Source organism: Pelodiscus sinensis, chromosome 6 (genome assembly GCF_052426305.1).
Source record: "Pelodiscus sinensis isolate ZL-2025 chromosome 6, ASM5242630v1, whole genome shotgun sequence".
Taxonomy (NCBI): domain Eukaryota; kingdom Metazoa; phylum Chordata; order Testudines; family Trionychidae; genus Pelodiscus; species Pelodiscus sinensis.
The window spans coordinates 112,629,878-112,646,242 of record NC_143057.1 but is presented as its reverse complement, the minus strand read 5'-3'; positions in this window follow the sequence as shown (position 1 = coordinate 112,646,242).

The window sequence follows — 16,365 nt, the reverse complement described above, 5'->3', positions numbered from 1 at the left end:
GTTAATTATGAAGCTGGTTTCAACATACCTTGTTCCGAATTTCCCCGACATTCCCACAGTGGGAGGCCAAATGCTGCCATCGGCTTCCCTTACTCCTCGCAGAAGTAGGTGTACTGGCCATCGACTAAGGCACCCTCTAAGTTAGTCTTAACTAGACTAGACTCACTAAATCATACTGCAGAATATCGATCATGGAAGTGTCTATCTCCTGTTTAGTGAGGACATGACCTGCATAGTGCATTCAAATTCCCCGAACCACCTAGTGTTACATTTCCATGGTGCTTTTTTTTATGTGCACAAATGAAGACAAGGCTACAACCAACAATCTAGTTTTGCCTTGTGATCTAAGTCAGAATTTGTAGTCTGTTTCAAGCTGAAAAGCTAATGCACCAACCCGCTGTGTCACCAAATCTCCCTATCTTTTGCCTTCAAATAGTTCCCCCCCCCTCTTTCCCAGAAAGAGAGCGTACAGAATTTACTTTTCATATAACACCTTCAGATTTTCTCTGTGGAAAACTTGATGACTTTTAATGGGGATTTGAACTTTTAGACTCAGACTATCAAAATGCAATTTCATACCTCCACACAAGGAGAAATAACACTGATAGAATTTCCACTTATCTTTATGCCAACAATTTTTTTAAAGTAACACACGGCTGGAGTGCTGCTCTTTTACTCTGAATGAAATGAGGTGGAGGTTAAAAGTTGCCGGTGATATTTTATTTCAAGAGGGCATAATTGGTGAATTAAAAGGATAAAATGAACTCTAGCAATGTAGCCAATGCTGGGCACACAGAACCAAAAGAAAAAATGAAATGGGATTTGGGGGTGAAAGTTCTGCTTTCAGCTCTGCAGTTTAAAGTATTCAAAGAGTAAAATGTAAAGTGAGCTGCAAGGGTCAGATCTGGATAAGAGCCCACATTCTGTGTCTCAGCATCCGTTCAGGGATAAATTTGGCTCTTAATCAGGGCTGACAATTAGGCTGTATGGTTAATATTTTTACAGCTGTTTTATTAATAACATATACAGAGCATCCAGCCAGGGTTTGTTGGAGACACCTCAGGAAAACGAATGATGTAAATAACAGATGGAGGTAGAATATTCTTACAAACAGGCATAAAGATATTCCCATCTTGTTTAGAAGGAACTTAAATAGACAGATTGTAGAGACACAGGCGGGGGGGGGGGGGGGGTAGAGAAAAATAAGAAGAAAGAAGAGTACATAAAGTGCAGTATATAGAATATTAGGTATTCACAGTGTCTGACATACCCACTTGAAGTAACAGTAGTATTCAAAAGATTAATAGTGCATGGGTTGCAGTGTAACATTTGTCTGATTGTCAACCTTTTAAAGCAAATGGCACTATTATTACACTGCTTTCTCTAATATACACCATGTTTATGTCCCTGTGGTTTACATAATATGTTATCGAGGGTCCTATGCTGCAGCCATGGCAGCAAAGCTAGATCACTTTAGGCAGTCACGTACCCCACTCACATTACTTATAAGCTGCGCACATTTAGAAAAACATCCTTTTTATTGAAACAAAATACAGGACTATGTAACACTTTAAAGACTAACAAGATGGTTTATTAGATGATTCTTTTTATTGATTTCTTAGATAGATCTGAGTCTCCTGCACTCAGGCTGCTCCTTCTTCCATTCCACAATCTCCATCCCCACATCTCTGCTCCCTATTCCACTTTACTTGTTCACCATAGTAGCTCTTCTTGCATTACAATATAGCAACCTGTTTTTCACCATCTAATCAAGTTTGCCTCTCTGGTCTACTGGCTCTCTCTTCAGTACTTCTGAAGCAGTGTTTCTCAAACTGTGCTCCGTGGAGGTCCAGGGCTCCGCGAGACATCTCCAGAGGCTCTGCGAGGTTGACAAACTGCAAACAATGATAGGTACAACACATACAATCAGTGGACTGTTGGGGCTCTGTGTAAATACAACACATACAATCAGTGGACTGCTGGGGCTCTGCATAAATACAACACATACAATCAGTGGACCGCTGGGGCTCCGCATATATTTTTACGCATGTAACGGGCTCCGGAGTGCAAAAAGTTTGAGAACTGCTGCTCTGAGGCATCCTGGATGGTGACACTTGTACTTCCCTGGTGTCAACTTGACCGTCACACAATGTTTTGTAACATTGTAAATGCAATCATAGAATTTAAATAATTCAAAAAATAAATGCATTTTATATTATTCCTTTAAGTATATTTTCATGTGAAACATAATTACTAACTGATAGGCAGACTACAAACAAATTATGTATGTATTACAAAGGGTTTTTAGAATAAATAATGCTGTACCATCCTTAAACAACCACTCAATACCACGTGATACACATGAAGCAGTGATAATTGCATAGTAGATTTTGTGGTCCCAGATTAGATTAAACTGATTTTAAAGACACGTTACATTTCTTTATTTTGTATTTTCTCCTCATGATATCTGGGCAGGACAGAATTGAGTTTGTTTCCTCAATTTCCACACCGTAACATCATTCCATAGTCTTTTAAATTTAACCAGAATTCTGAATTTCCTGGGTTTATGGTGCTTCCTTAGGGGATAATTACAACCTGTAATAATTTTACTCTTGAATTACTGGTAGGCATTCAATTTTAATTCCCACAGGTTTTTTTTTTATCTGTGATTCTATTAGAACATTTGAACATGGTGGCCAAGTACTGGAAAAAGGAGAATTGGATGACATGATGTATTGAACTTCCAAAATATTTTGACAAAATATCTCACAACAATCTACCAAAGAAGTAATCAGTCATGGGAAGAGAGACAAAATAGTGCCTTAGCCACGTATAATGACAATCAAAACATGCACATGTAACCCATACACCTGTGTTCACTGTCCCACGTAATGGCACTTAGACCACTTACAGTGAGAGATAAGAATGAGTGAGCTCTACAGCCTAACCTTATATCTGAAGATGTAGAGGCTCCTACACTAAGGCTATGTCTAGACTGCAAGCCTCTTTTGAAAGAGGCTTTTTCGAAAGTATCTTTCGAAAAAGCCTCTTTCGAAAAAGCGAGTCTAGACTACAATACGCGGATCGGAAAATCGATCCGCTATTTCGAAAAAGAGCGTCCTGACTGCTGGATGCTCTTTCGAAATTAAAAGCCACCCGGAACAGCTTCTGCCAGGGCATGGGGGCAGTATTTCCTTCCGGGTGCTGCTGCCTGACCTTTGCAGAGACGCGTGGTTAAAGGGACGCCCCTGAACACCCTTTAGAAGTTGCTCTGCTTCTGCAGCTGCCTTTGCTGTCCCTCTAGGAAGTAAGCAAGGCATTGCAGTGCTGGTTTGGAGTGCTCAGCTTCCTGGGACACCCCAGCAGGTTTTTTGTTTGGAGGTTTTTCTGTTTTAGACCCGTTTTTTCGGCATGGAGCCAGAGCTGCCCCTGGGCAGGCGATGGCCCCACGCCATCTTACTGCAAGTGTTGCTGCATCTGCATGACACAGTCATGAGGCTACTTCCTCATCTGGACCCAGACCAGAGGTACGAAGGGATCGTCCATCATGCAGCCCCACTGCCCTTGCCTCCAAACTTCTTTGTGGACAGGCGTGGCTAATGGCTAATGTAGTCATTCCAACTTGCAAATGAAGCCTGGGATTAAAATATCCCGGGCTTTATTTTAATGTTCCCGAGCGCCCCGCGCTCCTAGGAGGAGTAGGAATAAGAGATCCTCCGGAATAGGGCTTTATTCCGGAGGATCGCGCCAGTCTGGACGCTCTTTTCCGGCTTTTCCCCAAGCCGGAAAAAAGCGGCGGCCATGTTTATTTAAATCCTGCGGGGGATATTTAAATCCCCCGCACATTTCCCTATTCTGACTTCTCTCATTTCCATAGCTATTACGGGTTATGTGGCCAGTGTAGACACAGCCTTTGTGTGTAACAGCCTGATGGCAGTTACACACAGATACAGCAGGATAACTTAATAGGATTGGTGTTAGGAAGACTGAGGGTGTAAGCAAACCACTAAAGGCTGAGAGTCAGAAAGTTTATTCCATAAATGTCCACTATAAGGTTTTTTGCATCATTTTTAGGTGTAGCTGATCCTAGTCATTGTCAGAGATAGTACACTGGTCTGGACAGACTATTGATCTGAAATATGATTCTTATGTTCTTGTTCGTGTTAGTTAGTGAGCAGACACAAAAGGGAAGCCAGCTTAAGAAAAGAGAATTCATTTTTAAAAGCTGAGCAAATGTTCTCAGAAACATATTTTCAGTTATCAGCTTCTTTTTCTCTAAACCTGCTGGCTTCTGTATAAAGGGAAACTAAATCTTTTTTCTAAAAAATAACATCCCTTTGATGTATAGAAAAAAATTGGGCTGGATTCTCCAGGCTGCTAAGTTCACTTTGTTTACATAATACAATGTGAACTAGGCTGACCAGTTAACAAGCGTGAAAAATTGGAACAAAGGGGCAGGGGCTAATTGTAGCCTAAATAAGACAAAGCCCCAAATATTGGGACTATCCAATCAGGACATCTGATCACATCTAACATGAACTAGGTGATATCCCTTATGTAGGGAGGGTCTACAGTTGTGTAAAATTGGCAGAGGGAAATTGTCCATTGGGAGTCCTCCATTGGAGAAGTGTGCCCAAGGTTAAGAGTGCCCAAGGTCAAGGTGGGAAGTGGGTGGGTTTGGGTGCAGAGATGAGGCAGGGTGAGATTAGGGAAAGGAAGGTGAAGGGTGAGGTCCTGGAGAAACAAAGCTCCACCACACCTGATTTCTTACTCATGGAATGTCTTCTATTATATACTGTATGTAATTTTAAAATGTCTCCCCATTGGGGCCAGGCTCTGTACTGTACCCGAGTTCTGTTCAGTGCAGTGGAGACGTTCACCTTTGTTTCATAATAAAGCCCTAAAGATACTCTGCTGATCTTGCTTTCATTTGATAAAAGCTTGTTATTATAACTGAGCCCTGTGAGGAAGACTTGGGAAGCTACATAAAACCAAAGGCAAGATTTATTCCCCTTAGTTCTTCACACAGCTCACATTCATATCTCTCCTTCTCTTCCTCCATCCTCACTTTTCTCATGCAGCCCACTCTCCATGGTGCATCCTGGGAATTGTAGTTCCTGAACCCAACGCTACAGGAATCACCTAGGAACAACCTTACAAACTTAAATTGGTGTGCCTGTCTGCCACATTTGTTTTTAACAAAACCTATATTTGGAGCCCGAACCTGAAGGGTTTAATTCAGGAAAGTCACCTATGAACTTGCTTAATTATAAGCATGTGCTTATGCCCATCCCTATTCAGCAAAGAATTTAAGCATATGCTTAAAAGTTAAGCATGCGTGTAAGTGTTTTGTTGCACTGAGGCCTACACTAGCAGATTTCTTGGGGGTGAACAGCTGCCACAGATTTGTGTGCAATATGAGGAGTTAAACATCAGCAGTGTATGATACACAAATGCTTTGCACATAAATGGTAAAACTAAATCATTTGGCACAAGTCGTGATGAATCATATGGATTTGCAATTGCATTTGTACACTGGGGTTTTCTTTGGAGCTTTACATGCAGATATGATGGTTAGCAGCTGTAAGTGATTTTAGTTGCTCATGCCTGGGTTATCCATCCAACATATAGTGAAGACTGTAGAAGATGAGGTTAGGATTAGATAATGCCACAAGATGGACGGGAAACCTGAGGGAAAATGTGAGGCATTGTGGGAATATGTGCTTTGTGGAGGAAAAATATGAAAGGAGATTGTAGGCAAGGTTCAGCCTGGCACCGGCATAGATAACTTTTGTCAGAAACAAATAGGAGGGGAAGAGCTTCATCACTAACCTGAATGCCAGAAGCTTACTGGGAACATATGATGATGCTGATGATGATATAAATTTAGGAGACCATCATATCATGATGATGATGATGATGATATAAATTTAGGCACCCACTGTTGAAAGTTTTGTTATGGATATATAATTCTAATTTGCATATTTTCTTATTAATACAAAGTGCTGCAGATCACCTAATGTTTTGTTTAGTGAAAAAGGTAACAACTGAGGGTGGTACCAATGAGGAATACTAGTTTTCAATGTTAACCTAACATAGTCATAACTAACATGCCATTTTAAATGTGTGTCACTTACCTAAATTAGAAGGCTTTGCTGTTCTATCTGAAGATGGACCAGATTAAATGGAAATTTAGCAAGAGGCATAGAAAGAACTTTAAGGAGCTCTTTGACAACGAGTCAGAAGCAGTAGTGGAACATCCTTCAATTTTTAGTCTGTGGTTATGAAACTTCTATGGTCTAGGGCTGAGAGGGAATTGGAGGAGGAGGATTTGAGATTCTGGACACAAACATACTGCAGCTGATGAAGACCCTGAGTATTTCTGAGTAAAGGGATTACTAATAACTTCATGAGGGCCTCTGTAACTGCAACTGATTATTCTAATTTACAGCTATTTTATAATAATTCGAGTTTAAGTTTGAAGTGCTACATTCTATCGCTTTTAACTAGCTCGGTATGTGTGTGTGCTAGCTGCAGCTAACTACCCCAAGCCCAGTGAAACTGGGAGACTGTGTGATTCTTATTATTAACTATATTAAAGTAAAATTAAAAGTGGGAACTGATTACTCCTGCTTACTGTGCTAACTGTGGCTACCGTATATACTGGAAACTTCTTTAAAATCTGTGTGTTCCAAAATAATATGGGATGCAAAACACTAGATGCATCAGGAAAAGTTTAAGAATAGAACTGGGGTCTTAGCTTTGAATTTCTTGGCTGATAGGTTTGAAGTTACAGCAGACCTTTACCATTAAGCCAAGTAACAGGATTTTCTTTTGCCCTCTACACAGTTTTTAAATCTACATTTCATTGCATATGAATCACTGCAGTATTTCACTGCCTCATGGTACCTCATCAGGGGATATTTAGTAAGGCACATTCAACTCTATTATCATCTATTGGTGTCTATTGTAGGTGTTTGTAACTTTTATTTATAGATATTTCAATGACACTTAGCAGTAAGATAGTTGAACACCTCACAATGTTAAATGCAACACGTCCTTCTGTTATTTATATGGTTCCTATCACCATTGGATCCATACAGCTCACACAAATGAATTCATCTCCCTACCCACTTATGAGGCAGGGAAATATTAGCTGGGGGAACCTCTGGTATAGAAACCATATTAGTTGGGGGAAACCATATAAGTTGGGGGAACCATATTAGTATGGTATAGAAAGTGGTATTTTCAAAACTGCCTCAGGTTGACTCCATATTATACATAAAGTAATGTAGATGAACTAAGTACATTGAGTACCCAGACATTGCAGAGAGTCCATATTCCAAATGAAATACAGATAAACAGTTGTGTCTGTTGTGAAATGAATATAGATCTACCGTATATATAAAACCAAGAGTTAGACAGTGCACAGGAGGTAATACATCATTGCATGGTAAAATACTCTAAAAACACTGAAATGAAAGATATTTAAAAAAATCACAATGTGATAAAAGATCAGTACATGAAGCCTCCCTTGGGAAGACAGGCTTCCTAAAGAATATCTGCTTCATCTATCAATGTCTTTATAAACAGGCTTTCTGCAGGGCCATGTGTGGAGCGTAGGGTAAGATCTTGAGAGTCTGCTCGGCTCCAGGGATTTAAATACTGAGATTGTGTTATCAGTGATAAAAGTTCATTTTAGTTTATTTGAGGGTAAGGAGGAGAATAAACAAACAGCAATTAACACCAAACTGCTATTTTGCACAGCCCATTCCTAACAGTGGCAGGAGAACATGCTTGCATTGCTTTGAAATTTGGCATATCTGCCTTAATGTGCAAAGTTGGACTGGCACAATAGTGTGCATACTGCCAAGCACAGGATTATGGCCTCTTCTGAGGGTACCTTGCTAGATGTGAGAACTTGAAGGCTTGAGTTTAATTTTTGACTCTGACTTCTGGGATGATCTTGGCAAAGTCACTAACCCCGGCATCCTGGGGTGCCTCTATTGTTGGCTTCCCATAGGCAGAAATTTAGTACCTGTCTTCAGGGGTGCACACAGCTCCTGTTCAGCAAATCGGAGTTTTTGTCGACTGTGGCGTTTACTTCCTGCATGATAATATCTCTGGGCCAAGTTTTAACAGGATCGTAAACAGATAGGTGCTTTGTGGGATTGTCAAAAGTGCCTGGTCACCTAATTCCCATTGATTTCAGGCACTTCAGATAATCTCACTCCACTACATATTTATGCTCCAAAGTATTTTTTAAATTCTGCCCCACGGTTTCTCAAATGTACTGGGTACCTAACACCTCTGAAAATCAAGCCCTCGGTTCAGATTGACCTTCTAAATTTAGAGGACACCTTTGAAACATTTGCCGGGAATCTCTCTTTATCTCAGTTTCTTCATATATAAATGGAGGTGCTGTGACTTCCCTTCCTCAGAGGAGTGTGTTCAGGCTAAATGTGTTCATTTCTATGGATTGGGAAGACAGAGGCTTGACTGTGGAGATAACATCATCCCTAAGGGAACCCAATTAAGATATAGATATAAAATAACTTAGAGCCAGTCAACATGGGCATTTCCCCCTCTTCTTGTAGAGGGGAAAGGAAGGCTTCAGGGAGCTTGAGGCACACTGTCCAGGAAATTTACCATCAATGACAATACAACAGATGGGGGAGAGCCCAAGTGCTACCTAGGTTCTATAAGACCTTTGAATGTAAAGGTCAGATCTCCTTCACATACTGTTTGTGTGTGGGAGGGCGGTTTGAGACAACAAATTATTTGAAGGAAATTCTGGGAGCAACAACTTTGAGTTTCCAATTCCTTATACAGATTATCCCCCCTCCTCCCATTTGGCCCTAAATGGGTTATTAAAGATGGATTTTAGTGAACGTAATTTCAGTTCTTTTATTCTTAACGGTAGTGTTGTCTTGCAGATCAGGAGATATGAAATTAGTTCCCAGCTCTGCCACAGATTTCCTGTGTGACCTTTCCTTTTTCTGAGCCTCAATTTCCTATCTGTAAAATGGAGCTAATGATACTTTTTTCCCCATGCTTTGTCTTGTTTACAAAGCCTTAAACTCTTTGTGGCAGGAACTGTCTCCCACTATAAATGTATAGGGCCTAGTAAATAAGGCCCTGGTTTTGGCTGGGGTCACAACATACTATTATAAATATTATTGCTGAATGATTTTATTTAATATGAAGTATTTTCATATATTAAAAAACTGAGCTATGTTCTCAATCTGTAAAACAATTTAAATATGATATTCCCTGAGGTGTTTTCATAAAGAAAATCCTACTGTCTGGAGTAGGAGAAAGGAGCCATAAATACTTATTTTATTTACATATATGGTTTTATTGGTCTTAATGCAGCCTGCTTCCCATGTTAAGAATTAATGTTTTCTTTTATATATTTATTACTCATTAGGATCACATCATTACAGCTTCACTACATAATTTAATTTTGTTAACTGTAAAACACAGGAATCCAAGCTTTCTGAACTTCAAAGCCCAGTTACCAGGTATAAAAACCAGACATTGTTTGAGCCATACAGTTGAGTACATGTCAGGAGTTACTCTATTAGGCAGATCACAGGATAATCAGACATTTTAGTGAAGATAGTTAAAGGATAGAAATTAGAAGCAGATAGTCAACTGCTTAGTTTGCTGATTTGCACTGCTCTACAGTACAGACATCTTCCACATAAATTTAACAATTATTATTGTATTGCCCTTTTCTGAGAAAGGGTAAAGGAGATTTGTAGGAGTACTTAACACATGTAAATCCCCACCTCTCTAAACTACAGCAGTGTGTTAAATGGGTCCATAAATTTTGTGAGTATTCTGTCCTTTTGGAAGCCATACTTCTCTTTTTCTTTTAATGTAATTAAAGCTGTACCCTATTATAATACAGCTCTTGGGAACCACACATTTAAGGTACTCTGTGTGGGTGTTTAAGAAAGAAGGTGATCATCACTGGGTTAATGTAGACAGGAGGTAGAGATGCAGGAAGTCTGTATACACACTACAGTGCAGCATCATGAATTTGTCAACTGTTTTCTCAAATATAAGTGGAGGCCATTTCATCCCTAAAAATGCCCAATTCCAAATACAAATCTGAGCATCTGCAGTGTTGTTGTAGCCATGTTGCTCCCAGGCTATTAGAGAGACAAGGTAGTTGAGGTAATATTTTTCATTGAACCAACTTCTATTGGTGAGAGAGAGAAGCTTTTTAGTTCACACAGAGATCTTCTAGAATTTGAAATCCAAGTGACTACCTTTGAATGCTTTTTGTTTGTTTGTTTTTAAATCTTCTCTGATAATTGATGATATACCAACAAACTCTGTCAAGGTTTTCTGATACAAAAGTCTATAAAGCCTTCAGTAACTTCACCCATATACCTGAAGGCGCCAATCCTGTAAGGTGCTGACCCCTTTCTGTAAGCTAATGCTGAGCTTTAACTACATGAGTGATCCTGTTGATATCATTGGGACAGATCACGTACTTTAAGAAAAGGAAGCACTTTGATGCATTGGGCATGGAGACTTCAGCACCTCACAAGATTGAGCCCATGGTGGTCATCACCGTATGTCCTATCACTAGCTAAAACAGTTGAGACTGACCCTATTATCTTTGTGCTCCACTGGATAGTCCCATCTTGACATACTTAGGAACAAGGACTGTTTTACTAGAGTTCTTAATGGACAACTTTCATGCAATGTATTGCATTTTGTTTCGCCAGTGATTGCATGCAGAATACCTTCAATAAATTAATCACATAAAAGGTGCCTATTGTGCAATTTATTATATGATTATTGTACAAAACTCCAGTTGAAAATTAATGAGGTTGGACAGTACTTAAACCCAGTATTCCACAGTTAATATTCCTGTGATGGCCTGCTCCTTTTATGATTCTTGTCATAATGCTGTGATGTTGCATCACTGCCAATTTAACTACAAGTTCACCAGGATGATGAATAAGGAAAAATAAAAATTGCATTTGGCACTTTTAATCAGATAATTATTTTTAAGAAACTAGCAGGAATGTTAAATACATTTCCCAGTTTTTTCCATCTGTTCCAACTGACGTGCAAGACTGGCACTGAAATAACGAGGCAGATCTCATGAATATGCCTCATAATGAATATTTCAGGATTATTAGTGTACAAAGATGTATATGTGATATCTGTTTTGCAGGACATCTGGCTGCAACATGTGCCTCATTAAGTTACACCTGTAAATTTGAGGTCAAATTTTAAACCAGTAATGGTAATAAAGAATTCAATGAATAAGATTATTAAGGGTGCCAGGTGTTGGATGTTATAAGGACTAGTATGTTGCTCAGATGCTGGTAACTGATTATTAATTACTATAGCTCCAAAATTTTTGGTTTAGTGTATAGCTATAGTTAAATTACTAGTAAAGTTGTTGTGCATGAAATATCTTTTCCCTGCTGCTTAAAGAATACCCTACTAATAGTACTTGAGGGATATACTGACCTTTGAATAAAAGCACAAATCATAGGTTTGTCCACATGGGCAAACTAAGCTGCATGAAATATAAACCACCTTGGTTTGTCTAAGACTCAAACCAATCTTAAACTTCTTTATTCAGTATGGGGGGAAAAAAATCACCATTTTTTCCTTTGCAAGTTTTGTGCCCTTCCCAGTTTGTCCTAAATGGAATTGCATGAGATGATCCAGAAAAGAGCAAATGTAGGGCCAGATCCTGTCCAGCTCCATGACAAGTGTGCATGAGGATAGTGGTAGTAAGCAGAAGAATTTTCCCGTCCTTGAATTTTTAGCTGTAGCCCCTATATTCCAAGGTGGTTTTAGGTAGCAGGTCCAAATAGTTCTTTTTGTATCATTAATCTCACCAAGCAGCCAAAACCTAGCCAGATTAAGATAAATTGACTAAAAGGGATGAGACCTGACCAAATGTCTAAATTCAATAAGCAGACTCACACCTATTTCAGTAACCTTTGGATGAAGCCCAGAGTGTCTTTACATATATATTTAAAGGGTGTAAACAGAAAAGATGTAAAAGAAATTATTTAAAATGACACTAATGATTATGGATAAAATTTTCAGAAGTGTAAGGGCCACATTTTCAAAGGTAATTAAGTACCTAAATATTTCAAAATCAATAGGATTAGCTGCATAGGTGCTTTTGAAAATCCCATCAAGCACAGTTAGGCCCCTAAATATTGTAAAAAATATAACTCTATGGCTTGGTCTACTCTAGGACCTTAGTCAAAAATTAGCCCCCCAAGATCGAATTTGTAAGCAATGCGTCCACACTACCAAGCCCATTATTCCAAAATAAGGGGTTGTGGAATTCAAATTCTGTAGTAGTGCTTTTCATGAGGAATAGCTCTATTCCTGAACTAGTAAATCCAAAATAATGTAGGTGTGGACAATCTGGTGCCACTAATTGGAACTTATTGACCTCTGGAAGTCCTCCTACAGCTCCCCAGAATGCTTCCTGGGGCTCTGAGTCCAAGGTAGCATGTTCACATTAATGGAGCCTGCCTCATTTGATTATTCCCCATAGTGAGGACATGGATCTTGATTTGTAAAATCTGCTGCCCAGAAGTTGAAATTAGTAAATTTGGACTTATCTCCTAGTGTAGACATGGCCTAAGTGGTTTAGTGATCTAGTTTCCTTGAAAGTCTGTGGGACTTAAGAGCCTACATAACTTACACAGTTTTGAAAATAGACCTTAGGCTTCTAAGTTACTTACACATTTTTGGAAGATTTACCCTCTATCTAGCTGATGAAATTAAGCATAGAAAAGCTAGGAAAACTTCCTACAGGAGAAGGATCTAAGACTGTGGAACTGTCTTCCAAGGGAACTGGAGAAAATCCTGTTGCCTGATACATTTAAAATGAGGTGGATCGTAGTGCTGGAAAATATGCTGTATAAAAAGGTTCAACATTGAATAATTAATTTAACACGTCTTGCCTGACTCTTATTTCTAATTTTTTGTAAATCAGGTTTACAGACTAAAAAGATTTGGATAGGTACCCAAACACTGCTGAACTTCAGAAACTTTTTAAATTTGCTTTTCTGCCAGCAATAATACTGTGTACAGCAAACTGGACTGATGCACTTGGGAGGGGAACATCTTCTGTGTAATTTTGTAGTTGCTATAGTGATTGATTAAATTAAAAATAACTTGTAAATTCAAAATCCTAATTGTACTGACAACAATCTAAATGTGGTTAGAACAGTGAGTCACACTCCAGATTATGTGTCTCAAATAAGGATTTAATTTAAATTTAACAAGGCAATTATTACACAGTATGTTAATTCAATACCATTTGATTAACAAAAACTTGTTGCTTGAGCTTTAACAGTGTTTTGTTAGATCTATATCTATTACATGGTTAAACCTCTTCTGAATACTTGGTGCTAACAATTAACATACAATAATTATTGAATATACATGTACTTTTCTAGATTTGTTGAATGGCCATTGGACATTTATTACATAGCAGTTGATTTTGAGAAGCATTTACCATAGAGAGAAGGTTAGTAGCCATCTAACAAATACATATCTATAAATATTATATTTGTTTTATATACTATATAAAACATTTTTAATCTCAAAAATAATATAATATTGAAACTTCCAGTGTTATTTTTACTAAACTTTTATATAGTTCTGAAAATATAGGCAATTTTTGCAATGCCTATCAGTTACATCCCCTGTCCTAAAGAGCTTGCAATCTCTGACATACAACACAATGAAATACAGAACAAAACATGGAGCAACTCTTTAGGTAAAGGCAGATGTGGACAGATTATGTGTGAGTCAGCACAACTAGGAAGGATTTCCAGAATGAATGGGTGTAAGTTGAATTTGAAGGAGATACAGGACACTTGGACCAGAATTGGGAAAAAACTTTAAAGTGTAGAGGAAGGTATGAAGGCAAGAGTATTTAATGGGGTGGAAGGAAGCATTAAGAGAAGAGGATTGGAAAATGAGAGACTGTGGGAACAAATAAAGTCACAGATTGAGTGGCATGAGATTCCATGGGGTATTGAATGTATGGACAAAAAACTTGAATTTGAAACCATAGGTCAGAAGCTAGTAAAGCGGCTGATGATGTGATGTAATCAGTAGAAGCAGAAGGCAATGCAGCTGCGGCATTTTGGCTAGATTGGAGAGGGGAGAATTAAAAGGCAGGGGTATCATAGAGGAGAAGGACATTGTAATCAGGAGAGAAATGACTAGCATGTGAGAGAGAGTTAGGAAGAGACAATGAATTTGGATGGCAACATAGAGAAGGAAATTACAGGCCTCAAACTGAGGGCAGAGGAAGAGAAAAGGGAATCAAGAATGACACTGAATTGATGAGCCAGGAAGATGGGAAGCAAATTGTATTTACCATTGGCACTAGAGAAAGGAAGAAGCAGAGAAGGATTAACAGGAAAACCAAGTTGGACTATTTTGAACAGATTTAATTTGATTGGAACCATAGATGGATGACAGGAGTTTATGGGACCTCTTGGCATACCTACTCCAACCACTTGTGTAACAAGAACATAATTACACAAATAAGGACATTTGGAAAAAAATGAGGAATGCCTCATTCCTTCTGCCCCTCCTCCAAAAGAAAATGAAATCCCAATGATCTGGAAAGGCAGGAAACCCTCATGCTTCTATTTCTAAGATGGTGTCTAACCAATGGAAGCAAGGAAGAACAGCCTTGGGACTTCTGAGTGTTTGTGGAACTCTGATGCAGAATCAAAGCTTTCATGTTTCTGGAAAAAATTGCTAGAGTTTATGGTTGGCAAAGCCACAACTGTCTCTTCTTCACTAGCCAATATGTACACCTTTCCCTTAAGAACTTCTATATATTGTTTTCTATGCAACATTTTACAACACACTAAAAACTGAAAAATTGAGACAGCACAAAAATGCATCAAATTTAATATTAAATTAAATAGCATGAAGATTGTGCTTGTTATTTTATTCAATTTCATATTTAATTGCATAAAATCCTCCCTGTTAATATATTCAAAGGTGCCACAGAATCCAGGAGTCTTGCTGAAGCAATTAGGTCAAGTTAGGTGCAAAACGTTCAGGGTCTTTATAATGAGTTTTTGATGACTCAGTTTTACAACCTGGCAACAGTGGTGCAGAAGTTCTCCAAGCTGGTTCTAGTCCTTCCTCTCAGGCTAATCCCAAAGGGTCATGATAACCAGCTATACCTCCATCTCAGGCTATCACTTGTGGGTATCCTCAAGTCTTTATTTTCTTTCCTAATGTTTTCACCATATATCTAAAACCACTTAGATAACTGGGAGGCACAATGGACAGCCCACTTCTTCAGATGACCAGAGTGTTGGATGTCCAGAACTAAAATAAATAAGGGAGAAGGGGGGAGGGGAGGAGAGAAGGAAAGAAATGGGAGGGAGGGGGACAAGAAGAAGTAGTGTGTATAAAAAAATATCAAGGGGAAAGCCAAGCTGGAATGTAACAGGAAAAACAAATAGCCTATAAACACCTAAAGACTGGATAGTCAAAAAAGGCAGATAAGAACCATTAGTAGGAAATAGAGAAGAAGAGTGCTAACACCAGATACTATACAGACAAAGAATCATTGGTAGTTTCATTGTTTGGTATGTTGATAATGTCTCAGCCATCCAGTATCTTTATTTTATCTATTAGCATGAGTATCAAACTTGTGAATGAACTGTAGTTCCAGTTCTTCCCTGTGTATTTGGCTTGTGGAATTGGTCTGTGACAAAACAGCCACTTGATGACCTCTTAATTAATGCCCTGGTAGATTGAAGTGTTCCCCAACAGGTTTTTGTATGTTCCCTTTACTGATATCTGATTTGTGTCCATTAATTCTTTCCCGTAGGGACTGCCCAGTTGGTCCAATATATATTGCGGTGGAGCATTGCTGTCATTTGATGGCATAGATCACATTACTGGATGTCCAGTTAAATGAACCTCTGATTTGGTGGCTTATGTGGTTGGCTCCAGTAATGAATTAGCTTGTATAGATATATGGGCAGAGTTGGCATTGGGGCTGATTGCAGGGCTAGGTTCCTAGATGTTTATGATATAGCTGTATAGCATGGTTACTGGAGAGAATTTGTGTCAGGTTGGGGGGTTTGTCTGTGAGCGAAAATAGGCCTTTCCCCCAAAACCCCCAAGGTTGTAGATTGTGGATAATGTGTTGGAGGGGTTTAAGTTGTAGGCTGTAGGTAATGACAAGTGAAATTATGTTATTTTCTCTTTTGGGTCTGTCTTGAAGTAGTTCATGTCTGGATACTTTTTTGGCTCTGTCAATCTGTTTTTTCACTCCTCCAGGTGGGTATTTCAGTTTTAGGAATTCTCTAT